Raw genomic sequence first — 16,853 nt, 5'->3', positions numbered from 1 at the left:
AATAGACAAGTGTCTTTACTTTTTGTAAATCACTAAAACTATTCTGAGAATAGACATCACAAAATCTGACAACAGCAATTTAGTATATATACTCTTCTCTTTTACTCCTCAGTCAATTGGAATTTTTGGTTGTACCACAAAACAAACAAATAACAGATAAAAAAGAATGCTCATATGCAGATTCCTTGTTTCTTTTTATCAATTGTTTATGATGGTGGATGATTTTTATTTTTTACTTAAACTAGAGGCTCCAAAGAGCCTGTGTCGCTCACCTTGGTCTATGTGAATATTAAACAAAGGAAGCAGATGGATTCATGACAAAATTGTGTTTTGGTGATGGTGATGTGTTTGTAAATCTTACTTTACTAGTCTTGCTGCTTACATTTATCTCTATCTATAATGAACTTGGCCCAGTAGTTTCAGTGGAAAATGTTAATAAAAATTTACAAATTTTATGAAAATTGTTAAAAATTGACTATAAAGGACAATAACTCCTTAGGGGGTCAATTGACAATTTCGGTCATGTTGACTTATTTGTAAATCTTACTTTGCTGAACATAATTGCTGTTTACAGTTTATCTCTATCTATAATAAAATTTAAGATAATAACCAAAAACAGCAAAATTTCCTTAAAATTACCGATTCAGGGGCAGCAACCCAACAATGGGTTGTCAGATTCATCTGAAAATTATAGGGCAGATAGATCTTGATCTGATTAATAATTTTACCCCGTGTTGGATTTGCTCTAAATGCTTTGGTTTTTGAGTTATAAGCCAAAAACTGCATTTTACCCCTATGTTCTATTTTTAGCTGTGGCGGCCATCTTGATTTGATAGTCGGGTCACCGGACACATTTTTAAAACAAGATACCCCAAAGATGATGATTGCCAAGTCTGGATTAATTTGGCCCAGTAGTTTCAGAGGAGAAGATTTTTGTAAAAGATAACTAAGATTTACGAAAAATGGTTAAAAATTGACTATAAAGGGCAATAACTCCTAAACGGGTCAACTGACCATTTCGGTCATGTTGACTTATTTGTAAATCCTACTTTACTAAACATTATTGCTGTTTACAGTTTATCTCTATCTATAATAATATTCAAGATAATAACCAAAAACTGCAAAATTTCCACAAAATTACCAATTCAGGGGCAGCAACCCAACAACGGGTTGACCGATTCATCTGAAAATTTCAGGGCAGATAGATCTTGACCTGATAAACATTTTTACCCCATGTCAGATTTCCTCTAAATGCTTTGGTTTTTGAGTTATAAGCCAAAAACTGCATTTTACCCCTATGTTCTATTTTTTGCCGTGGCGGCCATCTTGGTTGGATGACAAGGTCACGCCACACATTTTTTAAACTAGATACCCCAATGATGATTGTGGCCAAGTTTGGTTCAATTTGGCCCAGTAGTTTCAGAGGAGAAGATTTTTGTAAAAGATAACTAAGATTTACGAAAAATGGTTAAAAATTGACTATAAAGGGCAATAACTCCTAAACGGGTCAACTGACCATTTCGGTCATGTTGACTTATTTGTAAATCCTACTTTACTAAACATTATTGCTGTTTACAGTTTATCTCTATCTATAATAATATTCAAGATAATAACCAAAAACTGCAAAATTTCCACAAAATTACCAATTCAGGGGCAGCAACCCAACAACGGGTTGACCGATTCATCTGAAAATTTCAGGGCAGATAGATCTTGACCTGATAAACATTTTTACCCCATGTCAGATTTCCTCTAAATGCTTTGGTTTTTGAGTTATAAGCCAAAAACTGCAGTTTACCCCTATGTTCTATTTTTAGCCATGGCGGCCATCTTGGTTGGTTGACCGGGTCACGCCACACATTTTTTAAACTAGATACCCCAATGATGATTGTGGCCAAGTTTGGATTAATTTGGCCAAGTAGTTTCAGAGGAGAAGATTTTTGTAAAAGATTACTTTAATTTACGAAAAATGGTTAAAAATTGACTATAAAGGGCAATAACTCCTAAACGGGTCAACTGACCATTTTGGTCATGTTGACTTATTTGTAGATCTTACTTTGCTGAACATTATTGCTGTTTACAGTTTATCTCTATCTATAATAATATTCAAGATAATAACCAAAAACTGCAAAATTTCCACAAAATTACCAATTCAGGGGCAGCAACCCAACAACGGGTTGACCGATTCATCTGAAAATTTCAAAGCAGATAGATCTTGACCTGATAAACATTTTTACCCCATGTCAGATTTCCTCTAAATGCTTTGGTTTTTGAGTTATAAGCCAAAAACTGCATTTTACCCCTATGTTCTATTTTTAGCCATGGCGGCCATCTTGGTAAGTTGGCCGGGTCATCGGACACATTTTTTAAACTAGATACCCCAATAATGATAGTGGCCAAGTTTGGTTTAATTTGGCCCAGTAGTTTCAGAGGAGAAGATTTTTGTAAAAGTTAACAACGACGACGGACGCCGGACGACGGACGACGACGGACGCCGGACGCAAAGTGATGGGAAAAGCTCACTTGGCCCTTCGGGCCAGGTGAGCTAAAAAGGACATAAGTAAAATGTGTATTTAGGAAGATGCAGTTTGGTCATAGGCAAGGAACACAATCTTCTATAACCCAGGAATGATTGATCAATGGCATGATGTATACTAATTCTCCTGATGAGTCACTAAATTGTTAATGTTTAACAATTTAAGAAGCAATTGTGAATTTTTAGTTGATTCTTTCCCTTTGCCTTTGCTTGAATTAAAAAAATGTTATCATTGTGCATGAATTATCACTAGCTAAATGGTTCAAGATAACTTTGTCATTTAAGAAATTTGTGTTGCTTCATGCAGGTAGCTAAAAAATGGCTGCTTTTCAAAATCCTAACTTACAAGTTTAACTTTCCCTCTGCAACAGATTCTTCAAAGTTTATCATGGTGACCTTAATAACATTTCAAAGAAGGACATCTCTTCACCAAAAGTACATCCATGCTAAGAACACTTCAGTATTTGTGAAAACTTGCATTACTACCCCTGACAACCATGTTCTCAGCAGTTGAAAAGATCCAAGCATATACTATGTAAACATATTTATTATATATATATATATTCTCCTCATTGTGAAAACAATGAGAACACCATGTGTTAAAGATTCCATCCAACAATTGAGACAGCAACACAAGCGTGATAAATTTTCACAAAAAAATTCAGTTTGCATCCAAGAAATGTTTTTATATGGGTTTTTTTCATATTGAAATGGTCAGCAAACAGTAACTCCTATACAAAAATTAAATTTTCCTGTGTGGCTTTGCACTTTTTAGCTCACCTGACCTGAAAGGTCAAGTGAGCTTTTCTCATCACTTGGCGTCCGTCGTCCGTCGTCCGTAAACTTTTACAAAAATCTTCTCCTCTGAAACTACTGGGCAAAATTAATCCAAACTTGGCCACAATCATCTTTGGGGTATCTAGTTTAAAAAATGTGTCCGGTGACTTGGCCATCCAACCAAGATGGCCACTATGGCTAAAAATAGAACACAGGGGTAAAATGCATATTTTGGCTTATACCTTTGAAACCAAAACATTTAGAGCAAATCTGACGTGGGTAAAATTGTTAATCAGGTCAAGATCTATCTGCCCTAGAATTTTCAGATGAATCGGACAACCCGTTGTGTGGTTGCTGCCCCTGAATTGGTTATTTTAAGGAAATTTTGCAGTTTTTGGTTATTATCTTGAATACTATTATAGATAGAGATAAACTGTAAACAGCAATAATGTTCAGCAAAGTGAAACCTACAAATAAGTCAACATGACCAAAATTGTCAGTCAACCCCTTAAGGAGTTATTGCCCTTTATAGTCAATTTTTAACAAATTTTCGTCAGTTTTTGTAACTTGTACAAAAATCTTCTTCTCTGAAACTACATGGCCAAATTAAACCAAACTTGGCAATAATTATCATTGTGGTATATAGTTTGAAAAATGTGTCCGATGACACCGCCTACCAAACAAAATGGCTGACATGGCTAAAATTAGAACATAGTGGTAAAATGCAGTTTTTGATTTATATCTTTAAAACTAAGACATTTAGGGCAAATCTTTCAAGATTTAAATGTCCATCAGAATAAGATCTATCCCCTCGCAAATTTTCATATGAATCTGACAACTCGTTATTGGGTTGCTGCCCTAAAATTGGTAATTTTAAGGAAATTTTGCAGTTTTTGGTTATTATCTTGAATACTATTAAAGATAGAGATAAACTGTAAACAGCAATTTTGTTCAGCAAAGTAGGATCTACAAATAAGTCAACATGATAAAAATTGTAAGAGTACCCCTTAAGGGCACGATACAGTTTTGATCCTGTATTTACAAGTTCATGAAAATTTGCATATAGGCTATTTTTTAGCTGATTAAAACAAATATGTAATAAAAAATATACCTTCATGTGCTACTTTTTGAGTAAAATGAGGTTGAAATTTTGTATATTTGCTCAAAATTCAGAATTGTGGCCGTAATTTCTTTTTCGAAAGATAGATATAACTTCTTTGTTATAAAAGATAAACACAAATTGTTTTTTGTTAAATAATCAGTAATTTCTGTATTTTATAAATATCCTAAAAAATATGCAAGTTTTTATTCAGAAATAACTCATATTTATCAATGTTCATGAATTGAGGAAAAAACGTCTTTTTTTACTGCATGTTTATCAAAATTAAAAAAAATCCTCTATTTACAGTTTTATAAAATTTGGGTCACATAATCTCTCTGCAAAATGAAACAAAATGCCGTTTTGAAAAATAGGGGTCCATGAACTCGTTTTCAAATTAAATCAGTTTGAATGATAAAAATCAGTCGAAAAATGCATCTTTTCCCGATATGTCACAGTTTGACGTCGCGAAAACGACAAATTACGTTAGCAACGTCATTACCTTCCCTGTAACTGTATCGTATGCCCTTAAGGAGTTATTGCCCTTTATAGTCAATTTTAAACCAATTTTCGTCATTTTTGTAACTTGTACAAAAATCGTCTTTTCTAAAACTATGGGCCACAATCATCACTATGGTATCTATTTAAAAAAGTGTCTAATGACCCCACCTACCAACCAAGATGACCGACATCAGTAAATACAGTAACAGGTGAGCGACACAGGCTCTTGAGAGCCTCTAGTTTTTCTAAGTACTATAGAAAAATAGAAGATATCTGTCCCTACTGGTACAATCTAGGGGAGAAACCAAGCAACACAAGAACACTGAAAGTTTAAACCTTTAGAATTGTCACAAAAACACCTCATAGACATTTGAAAAAGTTGGAGGTTTGTCATGAAATATAAGAATAATTATCCAGGTGGATTGTTAGTTTTCTATGGTCCAGTGGCTAATATTTCATGCATTTTCAGGACCATAAAAATTTGGAGATGAAGAGAACAAAAAAAAGAGAACAAGGATGATATTAATTATATGGCTATGTAAGGTCTTCAATAATGAGGAAAAACATATAGTACATGTAGTATAGTAATCTATGGAAAAAGAGAATCAAGACGTATAAATGAGAAAACCAATAGCCTGATAATACTTCAGGAAAAAAAACCAAGTAAGGCAGACAACAAATTCCGAGTCAAAGGCTGCTGTCTTGTGACACACACACAAAGAATGAGTGGAAACAGGGGAGGGTTAACCTTTTGTGAATGCTCAATCCAGGGACAGTTGCAAAATGGCACAACATAAGACAAAAATACCAGTTGGAACGCAAATGAATTTGACTCAATTTGATACAAACATACATACAAGAAAACTTTGCAAACATACAAAACCCACGTTCAAAAGAATTTCCAGTTACAAAATACTATTTCAAAGCCAATTCCAACTAAGGGAGCTACCATTTGATTTTTATGGGGGGGGGGGGGGGGGGGCTAGGATGAAAATTTTTGTCCTACCTTCTTTTTTAGTTGTAATCTCTGTCCTGCCTTTTTATTTTTCAGTCTGTTCGGTCCTGCCTTTTTTTTCTTAACTTATCCTGACTTTTTTACAACAATTGTTGTCCTGCCTTTTTTTTGCCAGGTTACTCATCCTGCCTTTTTTTCAAATTTCATCCTAGCCTCCCCATAAAAATCAAATGGTAGCTCCCTAAATTAATAAAAGTTTTCCAAGAATAAGTTTTCAATGGGTACACACCAAATGGTAAGAAAATCATGAGAGAGTAACCCCTTTAGTGGGAAAATTTGGTTGATTATATAAGGAATGACTGGAGCGGATCCGCCACTGTGAGCAAAATAACAGCATGGGTCATATCTAAATCTAGAAGGTCTATAAACAACATCACCAGGAAAAATGCTTTCTCTAGCCTTCACCAGCAAAAAGAAATGTTCTGAATCATTTACCTGTCAGTGAATATTTTGTAATCGAATGTTGTGGTTTGTGTGAGATAGCTTTCAAAGAATCTTTCCTAAACCTTCGTAAATTTGGTTAAATTTTATTCATGAACGGAAATGTCCATAGTACTATATATATATTATTTGGCGCGCAAATATGTTAATCAAAAAGTGTTAACTCCACGCGCCTATATTTAAATACAATGTGTATTTCATATCTTCATACAATACACTATGAAATGATTACATATACATTGGCAAAGGACGTTTGCGCTATTTTTACATACAAGACCGCATAGCAAATACCAATATCCCACCTCTCATTGTGAGAAATTTAAGTTTCAATGGTATATTGTGATGTATGGCAAGCCGTTTTACTATTTATTCGAATTTCAAGATATCTCCTATAATATATAAGATATCTCCTTAAATATGTAAGATGTCTTATATAATTTAATTTTTATAGAATATCTCATATATCATATAATATATCTTTAATGTCTTTAATGTTATTTAAGATATCGTTAATGTTATATAAGATATCTCATAAAGTTTATATGATATTTTATAAACTTTAGAAGATATCTTATAAAGAATATGATATATCTTAAATTTTTTTTTATATAAGTTTATAAGATATTATAATATATATAGTTTATAAGATATCTCATATAGTTTATAAGATATCTTATATAGTTTATGAAATATCTTATAAAGACAATTATATAAGATATCTGATAAAGTTTTTGAGATATCTTGAAGAATAAATTGCAAAACGGCTTGCCATAGTGATGCATTATTTGTTTTATGCAGCGTGTTTTGCGCCGTTTCAGTTACTCTCCGGAAGTATATAGTGCACAATATAAAGAACGTCACAATAACACCGTTGGCAACGTCTTAACGTCGTTGCAAAAACACACAAATCGCTGCATATTCTTTTACGAAACTTATTTTCTTATACTAAACAGTTTTACCAATCATACCTGGCGGCTTTATTGTGAAAAAGGACAAAGAATTGTCAAGAAGGTAGGTTATTCAGCTTTAAAAGTCTTTCAGCAAGTATTTTGTTCACTCATAAGTAGAACGAAGCAACAGCTTAACAGTATAACTGACATGTTTAGAACATTACATAAATATCAATTACTAATTCAAAGAAAATTGCTGCAGTATTATAATACATTTTGTAACTTTTGTTAGCAATATTTTAATTAAGTTTCCACCGAAATTGTTGTCATCTTTAATGTTGTTATCTTCATTGTTGGTATCTTCAATGTTGGTATCTTCGTTGTTGGTATCTTCAATGTTGTTATCTTCATTGTTGGTATCTTCAATGTTGGTATCTTCGTTGTTGGTATCTTCAATGTTGGTATCTTCGTTGTTTGTATCTTCAATGTTGGTATCTTCGTTGTTTGTATCTTCAATGTTGGTATCTTCGTTGTTTGTATCTTCAATGTTGGTATCTTCGTTGTTGGTATCTTCAAGAAAAGAAACCAGATACATTAAGCAAACTTGTTCAGAATACCACAACCATTCCTTTCCATTTCAGAGACCGATAAAAGTTGATATTTTCTATCGTAATTAATCTAAATAGATTTTATTTTTCGCAGAACTTTTTATATTTTTGTAATTCAATATGATAAATTAATGCTAGGATTAATGTTTTGGAAGAAACTTAGTCTTATTTTTGCGGGTCCATTTTAGATGGCTGACTTCGATAACGTAAAGGAGATTTTAGAATCCGAAAAGAAAGGGCTTAAATCTCAGCTTAAAAAGGACCCACACACTGATGGAGACACAGAATTTTGGGCGAAAAAGGAAAAAATGAAAGAAGACCTTTACAGACGAAATTATGAAGATTTGTACAGAAGAAGAGGTTTGTATATAAAAAATAAACAGGTTTGATCAAAGACAAAAAATAGTATTTCCAGTTTATAATAATAGGCGGTTACTTTAAAAAAAAAAATAGTGTAAGAATTTAAAAAAAAAAGACTTCGATATGACTTTGTCCTGGATTAGAGTGTGTAATCCGAAACTATTATGAATTTATGGAGCTTTTCTAAAATATGTATAAACTGACGCAATATGATTTTTTTTCATAAAGTTTAACTTGAAAGTACATTATATCATGGACTTGTGGGCAAGCCGACTTTTAACTTCTGATGTAAATATCAAAATACGTTTTTTTGACGTGTAAATCCCTTTTTATACATTTCCTGATTATGCATCAACGCTTTAGCCAAACACTAAATATGATTTTTATACACTTTATTAGTAAAGTAACTAATAGTCTAGAGCTGTGATATATAATATAATTGATTTTGTTTTAGTTTTTGAGTGATTGAAATAAACTGTCTGTTTTATTTCAGAGGCTGCAACCAAGAAGTTGCTTGGCGAGTTTAAAAAAGAGGCCGAGTCAATTCTAGAGTTAAATTTTTGGAAAGATATTGAAAATATGAGAGGGGACTATCACTATCCTGAGGAAGAAGGAGTGGCTTGTGAAGACATAGGTTTGTGTTCAATAAAAACAACTGTTGACTGACTATATTGTGTGTGTACAAGGGGGGTGCACTGCACTTTTAAAAAAAATAACAAATCGATAGAAAATGAAACCGTTAAACGCAGTTGAAAATAGCTCATGTATGTAGGATCACTGTGTAAGCTAAAATCCTCCGCTAGAGGTTACGAAACTCTTTATAAACACATTTGCTAACTTCATGTTTTGCTTTGGCTATTATTTTATTATCATCTATCAAACCTATTTTATTAAACATTAAAATTAATGTCAAAATGTGAAAAGCAAATCAGTTAAATAAGTTCTGTTTATATTTCCTGTGCATGGAAAAAAACAATATGCACATATTTATTTTTTCTAACTTTTCTAAATTCTTCACACATTAATAAGGAGACACCAAGGAAGATAAAAACGGTCACGAACGAGCTGAAATTAGCAACAAATTACCACTGGTATTTGATGAATCAACTGAAGACACCGACAATGAACCAGATGAACATGACGAGAAATTACAGATACAGAACAAAGAACATCTGACAAAGACGAAAATTCAAGACTTCACATAAAATGATATAGGTAAGATTTACTCTGCATTGACCTCTCTCTTCATCTTGTCATGATTGAAATTAAAGACTTAAAAGTTAAAGTCTGAAGTTCATGTAGTAATAAAACCAGAGTTTAATTTTGCGCATATAATAACTCAATAGAAAACAATTGAAAGACACAAATATTCTATCTGAGAGTACAAGCAGTTATCGATAGTTCATGCCACTCACTAAATCTATCGCAGTTTACTTTTATCTTATATATTCCATATATTATTTATTTTACTTTTTTCATCTATCTTTATTTTTTTGTATATACAATCCGATCATGTTTTTGTCAGTTTGAAATAATGTTGTATTAATAAATAATTGTCATCTTTTCGTCATTTTGAATATTTTTGTGCTAATATTTGTCATGTTTTCTCGTCATTAAGGTCTTTCCTTTTTCTATAAGGAAAGACCTTACTGTATTTCTTCTGATTATTATTAAGGTCTTTCCTTTTACTAAAGGGAAAGACCTTACTGTATTTCTTCTGATTATTATTATTATTATTATTATTATTATTATTATTATTATTATTATTATTAAGGTCTTTCCTTTCTTAAATGGAAAGACCTTACTGTATTTCGTTTGTTTATTATTAAGGTCTTTCCTTTTACAAAAGGGAAAGACCTTACTGTATTTCTTCTGTTTATTATTATTATTATTATTATTATTATTCTTTTTCCGCCAAACTTTGACAAATTTAGCCGCGTTAACCGTAAGACGTGTCGCTTTCATATTCACACTTTGTATTCGTGTCATGAATACCTATCCGGAACTCACCCTGTTAGTCGAAAAATTTTGTCGGTCCGGAGTTATCCCTCCGACACCAAAAAACCTTGTTATCGTTCCAACACCGTAACCGTAAAAGGTAGAGAAAAAACAAATGGTGAAATTTGTTCAGGACCAGACCCCGGTTCTTCGTTACATTTGGATCGAAAAGATTCAACGACTCATTGGTAGGGTTATGCCCCTATGAAAATTAACCGGTGTCGGTTGACCACCAAAACTCAGAAACCGCAAGTCGTAGACACCTAGGATCTTCACCATTCATCATCAATTCATGTATCTTTGAAAAATACCTCAAGGTCAAATTTGTATGTTGACCTTGACCTTTGACCTATCACCTTGTTATGGGATAATCTCAGAAACCATAATACTTACAGAAGTTTTTAATAGTGGAAAATGTTTGGGTCATTACGGCGCAACTTTGTTACATTTTGACCGAAGAGATTTGACATTTTTTTAAGGGGCATAACACCTGTTTTAGGTTTCTGGAAAGACAAAATCAGCTTTTACTTTATAACCAAAGGTCCTAGACCCATGGGGTCTTCGGCAATGACATTTGGGACTAATGACCTTGACAAAGGTCAAAAGGTCAAAGGTCAAGGTCATGTCCCATATAGCGAATTTAGTGTTTTTAACCTTATTTAAAGGATTGTCAGTGTGTTTGAAAGCTTTTTAATACATTCTACGTCTATTGGAACATGCATTTTACATTACAAAAAGGAAAGACCTCTCAATTGTTCAAGAACAATTGACAGTTTATTAAGGTCTTTCCTTTTACAAAAGGGAAAGACCTTACTGTATTTCTTCTGTTTATTATTATTATTATTATTATTATTATTATTCTTTTTCCGCCAAACTTCGACAAATTTAGCCGCGTTAACCGTAAGACGTGTCGCTTTCATGTTCACACTTTGTATCGGTGTCATGAATACCTATCTGGAACTCACCCTGTTAGTCGAAATATTTTGTCGGTTCGGAGTAATCCCTCCGAAACCCAAAAACCTTGTTATCGTTCCAACACCGTAACCGTAATAGGTAGAAAAAAAACAAAGGGTGAAATTTGTTCAGGACCAGACCCCAGTTCTTCGTTACATTTGGATCGAAAAGATTCAACGACTCATTGGTAGGGTTATGCCCCTATGAAAATTAACCGGTGTCGGTTGACCACCAAAACTCAGAAACCGTAAGTCGTAGACACCTAGGATCTTCACCATTCATCATCAATTCATGTATCTTTGAAAAATACCTCAAGGTCAAATTTGTATGTTGACCTTGACCTTTGACCTAACACCTTGGTATCAATACAACTCAGTAACCTTAATACTTACAGAAGTTTTAAATAGTGGAAAATGTTTGGGTCATTATGGCGCAACTTTGTTACATTTTGACCAAAGAGATTTGACCATTTTTTAAGGGGCATAACCCCTGTTTTAGGTTTCTGGAAAGACAAAATCAGCTTTTACTATATAACCAAAGATCCTAGACCCATGGGGTCTTCAGCAATGACATTGGGGACTGATGACCTTGACAAGGTCAAAAGGTCAAAGGTCAAGGTCATGTCCCAAATCGCGAATTATGTGTTTTTGACCTTATTTAAAGGATTTTTAGTGTGTTTTTAACCTTTTTAAGGTTGACCTTGATCTTTCAATACATTCTACGTGTATTGGAACATGTATTTTACATTACAAAAGGAAAGACCTCTCAATTGTTCAAGAACAATTGACAGTTTAATTATTATTCTTTTTGTTCCGCCAAACTTTGACAAAGTTAGCCTCCGTAACCGTAAGACATGTCGCTTTCATGTTTACACTTTGTATCGGTGTCATAAATACCTATCCGGAACTCACCCTGTGAGTCGAAATATTTTGTCGGTTCGGAGTAATCCCTCCGAAACCCAAAAACCTTGTTATCGTTCCAACACCGTAACCGTAATAGGTAGAAAAAAAACAAAGGGTGAAATTTGTTCAGGACCAGACCCTGGTTCTTCGTTACATTTGGATCGAAAAGATTCAACGACTCATTGGTAGGGTTATGCCCCTATGAAAATTACTCGGTGTTGGTTGACCACCAAAACTCAGAAACCGTAAGTCGTAGACACCTAGGATCTTCACCAATCATCATCAATTCATGTATCTTTGAAAAATACCTCAAGGTCAAATTTGTATGTTGACCTTGACCTTTGACCTAACACCTTGTTATGGGATAATCTCAGAAACCATTATACTTACAGAAGTTTTAAATAGTGGAAAATGTTTGGGTCATTACGGCACAACTTTGTTACATTTTGACCGAAGAGATTTGATCTTTTTTTAAGGGGCATAACACCTGTTTTAGGTTTCTGGAAAGACAAAATCATCTTTTACTATATAACCAAAGGTCCTAGACCCATGGGGTCTTCGGCAATGACATTGGGGACTAATGACCTTGACAAAGGTCAAAAGGTCAAAGGTCAAGGTCATGTCCCATATAGCGAATTTGGTGTTTTTAACCTTATTTAAAGGTTTTTCAGTGTGTTTTAAAGCTTTTCAATACATTCTACGTCTATTTGAACATGTATTTTACATTACAAAAGGAAAGACCTCTCAATTGTTCAAGAACAATTGACAGTTTAATTATTATTATTATTCTTTTTCTTCCGCCGTTTTTCAAAGTTAATCGTCGTTAAAAGTACGCAAGATATCAAAATGATCTTTGGTACCAAGTATCGGGTTAATAAAAGCTATCTTGTATTAGGGGGACCGAAGTTTACTATTTACCTTATAGGAGTTATCTCCCCAATTACAAAAAACACTGTTATCGCTATAACTCATGAACTATAAGACTTAGCGGCAAATGTTTTTTTTTTAAATGTTCCTTGCCAAATGATACAAGTTCAAATAACTTTAACCGAAGCGATCCAGTGACCTATTATAGGAGTTATTTCCCCTTGAATATTTAAATTTTCGATATGCATATAAATCTCATGAACCGTAAGTCATAAAGACTGCGGGTCTTCAGATTTGAGTTCATTGGACCAAAACTAGAAAATATAGGTCAAGGTCAAAAGTCATGGTCATATTTTAGATTTTCAAAAGTTTTTCATTTCCCTATAACTATTGAACGGTTATTGATACAAAAAAATTAAGCAGTGAAAAATGATTGGTACTTTAAGGGGCAACTTTTTTACATTATGGCTATACTGATTTTACCATCATGTAAGGGACATAACTCCCATTGATGGTTTTTAAAAAGCCATTTTTAGGCAAAACTCTTTAACAAAAGGTCCTTGACCCATATGGTCTTTTGCAATGACCTTGAAAAGGTCACAAGGTCAAAGGTCAAGGTCAATCAATCAATCAATCAATCAATCAATGCACGTTTCCGTTTCATGTGTTTCATACTGGATCCAAGGTTTTTTTGTTGCTTGTTTTAATTGACCCTTTTCAACGTGTTTAACCAACGTACGTGTTTAACCAACGTACGTGTTTAACCAACGTGTTTAACCAACATGTTAAACCAACGTGTTTAACCAACCAACCATTCAATCAATCAATGCATGTTTCCGTTTCATGTGTTTAATACGGGATCCAAGGTTTTTTTTTTGCTCGTTTTAATTGACCCTTTCCAACGTGTTTAACCAATCAACGTGTTTAACCAACGTGTTTAACCAACATGTTTAACCAATATGTTAAACCAACGTGTTTAACTAACCAACCAACGTGTTTAACCAACCAACCAATCAATCAATGCATGTCACGTTTCATGTGTTTCATACGGGATCCAAGGTTGGTTTTTTTTGCTTGTTTTAATTGACCTTTTCTAACGTGTTTAACCAATCAACGTGTTTAACCAACATGTTTATCCAACGTGTTTAACTAACCAACCAACGTGTTTAACCAACCAACCAATCAATCAATGCAAGGCACGTTTCATGTGTTTCATACGGGATCCAAGGTTGGTTTTTTTGCTTGTTTTAATTGACCTTTTCCAACGTGTTTAACCAACGTGTTTAACCAACATGTTTAACCAACATGTTAAACCAACGTGTTTAACTAACCAACCAACGTGTTTAACCGACCTCAATCAATCAATGCATGTCACGTTTCATGTGTTTCATACGGGATCCAATTTTATTTTTTTCGCTTGTTTTAATTGAGCCTATCCAACCAACGTGTTTAACCAACGTGTTTAACCAACGTGTTTAACCAACATGTTTAACCAACGTGTTTAACTAACCAACCAACCAATCAATCAATGCATGTCACGTTTCATGTGTTTCATACGGGATCCAAGTTTTTTTTCCGCTTGTTTTAATTGAGCCTATCCAACCAACGTGTTTAACCAACATGTTTAACCAACGTGTTTAACCAACGTGTTTAACCAACGTGTTTAACCAACGTGTTTAACTAGCCAACCAACGTGTTCAACCAACCAACCAACCAATCAATCAATGCATGTCACGTTTCATGTGTTTCATACGGGATCCAAGTTTTTTTTTCGTTTGTTTTAATTGAGCCTATCCAACCAAGGTGTTTAACCAACGTGTTTAACCAACGTGTTTAACCAACATGTTTAACCAACGTGTTTATCTAACCAACCAACGTGTTTAACCAACCAACCAATAAATCAATGCATGTCACGTTTCATGTGTTTCATACGGGATCCAAGTTTTTTTTTTCGCTTGTTTTAATTGAGCCTATCCAACCAACGTGTTTAACCAACGTGTTTAACCAACATGTTTAACCAACGTGTTTAACTAACAAACCAACGTGTTTAACCAACCAACCAATCAATCAATGCATGTCACGTTTCATGTGTTTCATACGGGATCCAAGTTTTTTTTTCCGCTTGTTTTAATTGAGCCTATCCAACCAACGTGTTTAACCAACGTGTTTAACCGACGTGTTTAACCAACATGTTTAACCAACGTGTTTAACTAACCAACTAACGTGTTTAACCAACCAACCAATCAATCAATGCATGTCACGTTTCATGTGTTTCATACGGGATCCAAGTTTTTTTTTTCGCTTGTTTTAATTGAGCCTATCCAACCAACGTGTTTAACCAACGTGTTTAACCAACGTGTTTAACCAACATGTTTAACCAACGTGTTTAACTAACCAACCAACGTGTTTAACCAACCAACCAATCAATCAATGTATGTCACGTTTCATGTGTTTCATACGGGATCCAAGTTTTTTTTTTCGCTTGTTTTAATTGAGCCTATCCAACCAACGTGTTTAACCAACGTGTTTAACCAACATGTTTAACCAACGTGTTTAACTAACCAACCAACGTGTTTAACCAACCAACCAATCAATCAATGTATGTCACGTTTCATGTGTTTCATACGTGATCCAAGTTTTTTTTTCCGCTTGTTTTAATTGAGCCTATCCAACCAACGTGTTTAACCAACGTGTTTAACCAACATGTTTAACCAACGTGTTTAACTAACCAACCAACGTGTTTAACCAACCAACCAATCAATCAATGCATGTCACGTTTCATGTGTTTCATACGGGATCCAAGGTTGTTTTTTTTGCTTGTTTTAATTGACTTTTTCCAACGTGTTTAATCAATCAACGTGTTTAACCAACGAATTTCACCAACATGTTTAACCAACGTGTTTAACTAACCAACCAACGTGTTTAACCAACCAACCAATCAATCAATGCATGTCACGTTTCATGTGTTTCATACGGGATCCAAGGTTTTTTTTTCGCTTGTTTTAATTGAGCCTATCCAACCAACGTGTTTAACCAACGTGTTTAACCAACGTGTTTAACCAACGTGTTTAACCAACATGTTTAACCAACGTGTTTAACTAACCAACCAACGTGTTTAACCAACCAACCAATCAATCAATGCATGTCACGTTTCATGTGTTTCATACGGGATCCAAGGTTTTTTTCCCGCTTGTTTTCATTGAGCCTATCCAACCAACGTGTTTAAGCAACGTGTTTAACCGACGTGTTTAACCAACGTGTTTAACTAACCAACCAACGTGTTTAACAAACCAACCAATCAATCAATGCATGTCACGTTTCATGTGTTTCATACGGGATCCAAGGTTTTTTTTCGCTTGTTTTAATTGAGCCTATCCAACCAACGTGTTTAACCAACATGTTTAACCAACGTGTTTAACCAACATGTTTAACAAACGTATTTAACTAACCAACCAACGTGTTTAACCAGCCAACCAATCAATCAATGCATGTTTCCGTTTCATGTGTTTAATACGGAATCCAAGGTCTCTTTTTTTTCGCTTGTTTCAAGAGACCCTATATCAAGTGTTTAATTAATAAACCAATCAACCAACAAACCAACTAATCAATAAATTAATCAATCAATATATATGATATTTTTATTTATGACAGTATAATTAAAAGAAAATGGAAGGAAAGACCTATCAATTATTCAAGAAGAATTGAACTTTAATTATTATTAGGTCTTTCCACTTTTCTGTGGAAAGACCTATTGTTTTTCTTCTGATTATTTTTTTTTTCTTCCGCCTAATTTTGTTCTTGCGATAAACATTTGTTTCGCAATATGTCGCTTAGATATTTTGTATATGATATGGAACAGTTTATGCGCTTTTGAAATTTACCCTGCGTAAACGAATACTTTTCTTTGT

The 16,853-nt window shown here is 33.8% G+C and overlaps 1 protein-coding gene across 1 annotated transcript in view; it reads left to right on the top strand.

Annotated features, from left to right (window-relative positions):
• Nucleotides 1-7,313: 7,313 nt before the first annotated feature.
• LOC134705198 (glycerophosphocholine cholinephosphodiesterase ENPP6-like) overlaps nt 7,314-16,853 on the top strand; it is a 34,763-nt gene continuing 25,223 nt past the window's right edge. The window contains exons 1-4 of the mRNA XM_063563957.1: nt 7,314-7,377; nt 8,053-8,224; nt 8,718-8,858; nt 9,254-9,439. The gene's annotated coding sequence lies outside the window, so the exon portion shown is untranslated. The remainder of the gene's footprint in view (nt 7,378-8,052; nt 8,225-8,717; nt 8,859-9,253; nt 9,440-16,853) is intronic.

This window comes from Mytilus trossulus, chromosome 2 (assembly GCF_036588685.1).
Source record: "Mytilus trossulus isolate FHL-02 chromosome 2, PNRI_Mtr1.1.1.hap1, whole genome shotgun sequence".
NCBI classification, from domain to species: domain Eukaryota; kingdom Metazoa; phylum Mollusca; class Bivalvia; order Mytilida; family Mytilidae; genus Mytilus; species Mytilus trossulus.
Note: the sequence above shows the minus strand (reverse complement) of the source record. Positions and strands in the feature narration are given on the sequence as shown.